Raw genomic sequence first — 9,235 nt, 5'->3', positions numbered from 1 at the left:
CAGCAGGGGGCTGAGCTGGGATCCAGCGAAGGATGTGCCAATACTGCAGAGTCGTATCCGAGATATCTTCGAGGGAGATTTAAGTCTGGTTATGGTAATGCAAGTTATGCTGGTTCGTCGAGTCCAGCCTTGCAAATGCCGGCCCCTCCACATGTGGGAATTCAACTCGGAAGGACCGCGCACTATTCAGAATTTCCTTGGCATGATGCACGAGGAGATGTACAAATTGTTCTTCGGACCCCAAATAGAGTGTCCGGACACTACCGAGGACGTGGGCCTGAGCAGTAACCGCACCGCTGCCCAAGTAAGTAATCCCATGGCTGAACACACTGTCCTTTTATTTATCATGACATCATTCTGAAGAATCGCTCTTTGACCAGGACTGGATAACAAAGGCGAAGATGATCCGGTGTTCGGCCCCTCTTCCTGAAGGCTTGGACAATCCGATGCTGGAAAAGATGCTCGATCCAGCACCTTGTCCGGTGCCCTCAGAGGAAGATGAAGGGGGGAATAAAGAGGGCGAAAGCGGGCCTCCATCGCTACCTATTGCAACCAAGGGAATGAGCGCCTCCACGAGGGAGGATAACCATGGGAAAGAATCTGACATTCTCTCTCCCCGAGGAAGGAAGAGGACTACCTCCGAAGATCCGGAAATCTAGGTTTCCAAACGGGAGAAGAAATCTCCGCCAGAGGGTCCTGCCTCGGAGAGTGTTCTTGCTGCGCAATGTCTGTGCGAGAATCAGCCATCTAACGAGTTGTAAGTGATCAAAAGGTACTTAATAGTGAAGATATCCTACCTTACTTCTGAGGAAAATAACCGAAGTATTTATCTTCCATTTCGGATCTTAGCCCTTCTCAGCTGAGCTCATCTTCGGGGGGTCTTATTCCAGAGATGATGGAGAGCGAAACGCCTCCCCCTGCCACACCGCCTTACGAAGCGTGCGACCCTGAGGTGTCGTCGTGGAGGGCTTCTCCTGATACGGCAAGGCCAGAAGGTAATCCTATGTCCAACCTAAGTCCTCAGTATCCGGCTCTTGAAGAGAGCAATCAAAAGAGTCCGGCACCGTCTGCTGCGCGGTTGGGTGTATGGAGGGATCTGCTAGAGAAAGCGGCTATCTTAGAAGAGCACCGCACATTGATGGGTACGGTGATTGAAAGGATTTCGTCCGCCGAAAGCGGGATGCATGAAGCCTTTATGAGTCTACTGACGGGTTTTGAGGTACATGAAATGATGTACATTTTTGAAAGTACCGCACATTTTTAGATGTGCCCTGTGTAGATAGTAGCCCTTGAGACTCTGGTTGTCATTGAAAATGGCGGCAAACAAAGGATCATAGTCCAAGGTAATAACCAGACTGCCTTTATGTGCAGGTGGTGGAAGCTCCGGTGGCTAGCCGGACTGATGGCTATGCCGAACTAAAGTGGCAGCTGGATGCGGCAGATGCTGATATCGTGCTTGTCAAGAAGCGGCTTGACGAGGCACAGGGTGAGTGGCCTTTCTGGGGACCTTCACATAATAAGAGCAGCATGATGTTAGTATCTTTAATATGTCATGACTGTAGACGGAGAGGCCACCGTGGAGACCCTTCGGGCGGAGCTTGCCCGAGCCAGGGAGCAAGCCAGGGATAGCAATGCAGCCGCTTTACAGGCGGCCAAAGAGTTAAGGGCCGAGCAGGCCGCACATTGCGAGAGCAAAGAAAAAATTGCCAAGATGGCCATGGAGTTAAAAGATGCTTTTGAAAATTACGGGCTTCTTGAAGAGGAGAACCGGGCGAAAGGGACGGACCTGGAGAAGGCCCGGGTGGCTGCCAAGGAAGCACGCTCGAAAATTAGAGTGACGAAGGAGGAGCTAAATCAGGCTACAGATATCGTGTCTGGGAACCCTTTCTTGTTGCGGACTAAGTTCGGAGATCCGAAGTATGCTCCTCTCGACCGGCTATGGAGTTCTACGGACGCGTACATGGATTTGGCTGCCAGCACTGCTGATGCCGCCGAATACGTGTTGGGCCGATCTCCATAGATTATCTGGACTGGCCATGAGGTCCGTTGTGGATCATTTGTGGCCATGAGGGCCAAGGACGAATAGCTACTTTAGCTTAGTGCAACAGTTCCTTGGCGCTGTGCCACGCATCGATGCTGTGAAGAGGTCGGCGTGCATAGAAGGCTCGCGGATGGCCCTTGCCCGTGTCAGAACATACTGGGCGGAGATGGATGCCACCACTGTTGCGGCACAGGGTTCTGCCATAGGACAAGTCGCTGCCGAGCACTACTTTGAAGAAGTTCTTGAAGGCGCTCGTTTAATAGAGGCTCAGTGCTCGAAGAATATTATGTTTGAGTGACATGTATTCCCATTGTAATAACAATGTTTTATTGAATTTATCAAGTCTTTATTTATACTTTTGCCCAAAAGTGCTATGATGCCTCCTGTGCGGCCGTTTATGTATATATGTATATAACCTGAAAGATTGCAGTCGTCGGCTTCAGCCCCCACGCGTATAATGCGGGGGTGTTCCCAGAAGACGCATGTTCACACTTGATCCAACGTCTTGGTCCATTAAGGAGGTGATAGCGCAGCGAACTAGGCAACCGGACTATAATACTTTAACACTTTCACTTAGCTAGAGGAATTTGATAGTGGTGCTACTATATAGCCCCAGGTGGCTCCGCACTCATCCGAATTCGGGGTGCGTACATGCCTGGCGGGGAAACGGCCCTTCGTTATAGTGGAGGAATCCCGAAGATTCCACTAGGTCATGGAGTGGTTGACCAGTCTCACGCTATATCATGACAGTCAGTTTTTGGCTTTCTCTACTGAGGTGCTCGTCCGGATGAACCAGGGCACAATCGCAGTAGTTCTCCTGGTGCCGCCTTAGCCGATAGAGCGGAATGTAAGGTAGCAAAACACAGGAGCCGGGCAAACCAAACATTTGACCAAAGACATGATTCGGAGCTGATGCATATAAGGCCAAACTCGCGACGCCGAACACTCCCTAAGGTATTCAGTCTTTATGATGTAAACCGGGCCTAAACAGTGCCCATTGTAATAAGCCCCTGGTGTCCAGTACATGCAATATTATACTGAGAATCCGAGGGATGTGTATCAACAAGAGACAGTAAAAAAGGTTTACGCAGGGTCTTAATCTAAAAAGAATCCTTGGAACGGGTCCCTGCTACACGTCTGCGCCTGTGTCTCTGTTGTGCCGTATTCTAGACGGGTTTAGCACGATGGTAATCTGAAGAAAGAGAGGAACTTAGTTGAAAAGTTGGCGTGCAAAAGGTAAGTTGTACTAAATAAACAATATATAGTTCAAAATTAGTAATGTTGAGCCTGATTGCCACTTGTGCGCGCGCGTTGAGCCCCTTGTATTGTAATAGGGGTATAGCCATCGAACCTGTATCAATTACATATAGCTGTACCGGACTCGTCCACCCGTGTCCGTGGTCTTAACGACCTGTCAGATGCTTTAGTTGGTGAGGCCATTTAGTGTGCGGCTGCCAAGGCGGCCGCAGGGTCTTCCACGCGCAAGGAGTGCTCACTATTTCCATTTACTGTGATGATGCCACGTGGACCGGACATCTTAAGCATGACGGAAGCGTAATGCTGTATTGCGTTAAAGCGAGCGAAAGCTTCGCGTCCGAGTAGTGCGTGATAGCCACTTTGGAACGGAGCGATGTGGAAGGTTAAATTTTCGCTGCGGAAGTTATCGGGGAAGCCGAATATAACCTCTAGTAGCAGGGAGCCCGTACAAATGGGCTTCTGGGCCTGGCGTTACTCCTTTAAAGGTAGTATTGCTATGGCTAATTTTTATTGGGTCTATCCCCATTTTGCGGACTGTGTCCTGATATATCAGGTTTAAACTACTGCCGCCGTCCATCAGGACTCGTGTGAAGTGGTATCCGTCAATTATCGGGTCTAACACCAAGGAAGCCCATCCTACACACCGGATACTTGCCGAGTAGTCCTGATGGTCAAAGGTGATCGGTTGGGACGACCAGTGGCAGAACACCGCGGTGAAAGGCCCTGGGGTATGTGTCTATAAGAGTGCCGCTTTGTTTCTCCCCTTCGTCACGTGTAACACGTTTACAGTTTTGACTTCTGGTGGGAATTTCTTCTGTTCCCCAGTGTTTTGCTTGTGGGGCTCGTCCTCGTCTTCGCTTGGTGTATCCTGTCCCTTGTCTTCGGCGTTGAGCTTGCCGGACTGCTTGAAGACCCAACATTCTCTATGGGTATGATTTGCAGGTTTATCGGGGGTGCTGTGGATCTGACATATTTTATCCAGAATCTTGTTTAGGCTGGACAGTTCGTCTCTGTTGCCTTTGGAGGTCAGCTTTTGCTGATCTGGCCAAGAGCTTCTGAATCCGGCATTTACCGCTGTGCTCTTCGGGCTGTCTTCTTTATTCCGACGCTTGTTCTTGCTGCTGCATTAGGTTTTTGTCCCTGACTTCCGATGTACTTGGGTTGCTGGTGCTACATTAGGCTAACCAGCTATCCTCGCCCGCGCAAAAGCGGGTCATGAGGCTTGTTAATGCTGCCACCGTACTTGGCTTTTCTTGGCCGAGGTGTCTGGCAAGCCATTCATCTCGAACGCTATGCTTCAAAGCTGCTAAGGCTTCGGCGTCCGGACAGTCGACTATTTGGTTCTTTTTAGTGAGAAACGTGTTCCAAAGCTTTCGGGCTGACTCTTTGGGCTGTTGAGTTATATGATTTAAATCGTCTGCATCCGGAGGTCGGACATAGGTCCCTTGAAAATTTGTCCGAAAAGCGTCTTCGAGCTCTTCCCGGCTTCCAATGGAGTTTTCGGGAAGGCTTTTAAGCGAGTGCCGAGCTGGCCCTTTGACCTTGAGGGGTAAGTACTTGATGGCGTGGAGATCGTCTCTTCAAGCCATATGGATATGGAGGATGTAGTCCTCAATCCAAACCCCAGGGTCAGTGGTTCCGTCATACGCCTCCATGTTTACGGGTTTGAATTCCTGTTGTAATTCATGGTCCAGCACCTCATCGGTGAAACATAGGGGGTGCGCGGCACCCCTGTATTTGGGTGTACCGTGGTGTTGGGATGTTTGTTGTGTTGCATTACGTGCTAGAGCGCGCTTGCGTGGTCCGTAGATGGATCTGGTTGCGCCGTACTTTGGATGCGAGTCCTCACGTGGATCGCGTACCGGCTATTGTGCGGCGTCGTTTGCCGTTCTATGTTGGCCACGAGGTCGTCTATCCATCTGGATGGCCGTTTTGTTTTTTGATTGCGGGGGATCTAAGGCCTCATCATCAAAATTAGGTACCAACGTTCGCTTCGGGTAGCTCTTGGTGTGGCGATTCCCGCCGTACTTCGCTTCAGTGTTGAGTACTTCACTCTATCTGATTCTGAGTGTGTCTTGTGCAGACCTAAGCCTTTGCTTCTGCTTTTTCAGACTCCTCGCAGTGGCAACAAGCCTTTTATGGGCATTCTGTTGCTCCGGGTGCCTGTCCGGTGTGTTGTTATCCGGACTGTTATCTTCGACGGAGTCGGGTTGTTTGGTTTGATTCGCCGTGTTGCCGTGGTCGGATGATGGTTCAATGCCGTTTTTGTCGTCCGCTGGCTCACCTTGCTCTATCGTTGAGTTTATATGATCATTATTTGTGCCGAGGAGGGATTTGGAGCGGCGCTTACACCGCCGCATTGACTGCTTTTTGAGGGAACAACCCATCGATGCGTCCTTCCGCTCTTCGTCGTTGTTTTCTTTGGGTGCGTCCACCATGTATACATCATACGTTGAAGTGGGCGTCCAGTGCCCCGTGGGCAGTGGTTCCTGTTCGTCTCCTGCATTGTCGTCCATACCGTCTATGTCTTCGGAGTCGAAGTCGAGCATGTCGGTCAAATCTCCGACAATGGCTATGAAGTGGGTGGTGGGTGGGCGGCGAATTTATTCATCGTCCGCATCCCAATCCTGCCGAACATAGTTCGGTCAGGACCCTCCTGACAGGGAGAGAGACCTTAATGAGTTTAGTATGTCGCCGAAGGGCGAGTGTTGAAAGATATCCGCGGAGGTGAACTCCATGATCGGCGAATAGTCGGATTCGATAGGCAAGGGCGCGGGTGGTTCGGAGTCCGTGGCCGGGGAAGAATCTGGTAGTTTGGCGTCACGGCTCCCGTGAAGGGTAAGGTAGATATTCGGCTCAATTGCCACTAAGAATACGGCCTCCGTGGCGGGGTGTATCCACCCGTCCATGGATGGCGCAATTGGCTCCAAATTGAGGGTCGGAGCGGTTTCCGGTGCGTTCTCCTGAACACTATCCGATGGTAGAGCTAAATCATGCTCATCGTGACCGTGCGGCGCACTCGGTAGGGGCTCCAATCCGTCGAAAATCAAGTCTCCGCGGACGTCGGCCGTATAATTTAAGCTTCCAACCTGACCTGGTGTCCAGGGGTGTAACTCTTGATCTGCTCCAGATGGCCAAACGAGTTGGCCAGCAGTGCGAAGCCGCCGAATACAAAGATCTGTCCGGGGAGAAAAGTCTCACCCTGGACCGCATCGCTATCGATGATCGAAGGAGCCATCAAGCCTAACGGCGATGACACAAAGGAACTCTCAATGAAAGCACCAATGTCGGCGTCAAAACCGGCGGATCTCGGGTAGGGGGTCCCGAACTGTGCATCTAAGGGGGATGTTAACAGGAGGCAGGGGACACGATGTTTTACCCAGGTTTGGGCCCTCTTGATGGAGGTAAAACCCTACGTCCTGCTTGATTATTCTTGATAATATGAGTAGTACAAGAGTTGATCTACCATGAGATCGGAGAGGCTAAACCCTAGAAGCTAGCCTATGATATGATTGTATGTTGTTCTACGGACTAAAACCCTCCGGTTTATATAGATACCGGAGAGGGCTAGGGTTACACAAGGTCGGTTACAAAGGAGGAGATATATCTATCTGTATTGCCCAGCTTGCCTTCCATGCCAAGTAGAGTCCCATCCGGACACGGGACGAAGTCTTCCATCTTGTATCTTCATAGTCCAACAGTCCGGCCAAAGGATATAGTCCGGCTATCCGGATACCCCCTAATCCAGGACTCCCTCAGCTTTCGTTGCTTGATCCATTTTGATCTTCTTCAAAACTTTATCAAGGTATGTGCTTTGTGAAAGTCCAATTAAGCGTCTTGATCTATCTCTATAGATCTTGATGCCCAATATATAAGCAGCTTCACAGAGGTTTTTCATTCAAAAACTCTTGTTCAAGTATCCTTTTATGCTATCCAGAAATTCTATATCATTTCCAATCAACAATATGTCATCCACATATAATATTAGAAATGCTACAAAGCTCCCACTCACTTTCTTTTAGATACAGGCTTCTCCAAAAGTCTGTATAAAACCATATGCTTTAATCACACTATGAAAATGTTTATCCCATCTCTGAGATGCTTGCACCAAACCATAAATGGATTGCTGGATCTTGCACACTTTGTTAGCACCCTTTGTATCGATAAAACCTTCTCATGGCATCATATACAACTCTTCTTCCAGAAATCCATTCAGGAATGTAGTTTTTACATCCATTTGCCAAATTTCATAATCATAAAATGCGGCAATTGCTAACATGATTCAGACGGACTTAAGCATCACTACGGGTGAGAAGGTATCATCGTTGTCAACTCCTTGAACTTGTCGAAAACCTTTCACAACAAGTCGAGCTTTGTAGACAGTAGCATTACTGTCAGAATCAGTCTTCTTATTGAAGATCCATTTATTCTCTATGGCTTGCCGATCATTGGGCAAGTCAACCAAAGTCCACACTTTGTTCTCATACATGGATCCCATCTCGGATTTCATGGCTTCAAGCCACTTCGCGGAATCTGGGCTCATCATCGCTTCCTCATAGTTCATAGGTTCATCATGGTCAAGTAACATGACCTACAGAATAGGATTACCATACCACTCTGGTGCGGATCTTACTCTGGTTGACCTACGAGGTTCGGTAGTAACTTGATCTAAAGTTACATGATCATCATCATTAGCTACCTCACTAATTGGTGTAGGAGTCACAGGAACTGATTTCTGTGATGAACTAGTTTACAATAAGGGAGAAGGTACAGTTACCTCATCAAGTTCTACTTTCCTCTCACTCACCTCTTTCGAGAGAAACTCCTTCTCTAGAAAGGATCTGTTCTTAACAACGAATATCTTGCCTTCGGATCTGTGATGAGGTTGAAGCTTTTTCACATAAGCATCATAGCCCCAAACTTTTAGAAATGACAACTAGGGTTTCTTGCCAAACCACAGTTCATAAGGTGTTGTCTCAACGAATTTAGATGGTGCCCTATTTAACGTGAATGCAGTTGTCTCTAAAGCATAACCCCAAAACGATAGCGGTAAATCAGTAAGAGACATCATAGATCACACCATATCTAATAAAGTGCGGTTACGATGTTCGGACACACCATTACGCTGTGGTGTTCCGGGTGGCGTGAGTTGCGAAACTATTCCACATTGTTTCAAATGAAGCCCAAACTCATAACTCAAATATTCTCCTCCGTGATCAGATAGCAGAAACTTTATTTTCTTGTTACGATGATTTTCCACTTCACTCTGAAATTCTTTGAACTTTTCAAATGTCTCAGACTTATGTTTCATCAAGTATATATACCCATATCTGCTTAAATCATCTATGAAGGTCAGAAAATAATGACACCCGCCGCGAGCCTCAATATTCATCGGATCGCATACATCAATATGTATTATGTCCAATAAATCTGTTGCTCGCTCCATTGTTTCAGAGAACAGATTTTTAGTCATCTTGACCATGAGGCATGGTTCGCAAGTACCAAGTGATTCATAATCAAGTGATTCCAAAAGGCTATCAGTATGGAGTTTATTCATGTGCTTTACACCAATATGGCCAAAACGACAGTGTCACAAATAAGTTGCACTATCATTATCAACTCTGCATATTTTTGCTTCAATATTATGAATATGTGTATCACTACTATCGAGATTCAAAAAAAAAACAGACCACTCTTCAAGGGTGCATGACCATAAAAGATATTACTCATATAAATAGAACAACCATTATTCTCAAATTTAAATGAATAGCCGTCTCGCATCAAACAAGATCCAGATATAATCTTCATGCTTAACACTGGCACCAAATAACAATTATTCAGGTCTAATACTAATCCTGAAGGTAGATGTAGAGGTAGTGTCGTGGTTTTGTCACGACAGATGTCCTAGAGAAAGGACTTAGTCGTGGAGCCATCGCG

Source organism: Triticum urartu, chromosome 3 (genome assembly GCF_003073215.2).
Source record: "Triticum urartu cultivar G1812 chromosome 3, Tu2.1, whole genome shotgun sequence".
NCBI classification, from domain to species: domain Eukaryota; kingdom Viridiplantae; phylum Streptophyta; class Magnoliopsida; order Poales; family Poaceae; genus Triticum; species Triticum urartu.
Note: the sequence above shows the minus strand (reverse complement) of the source record.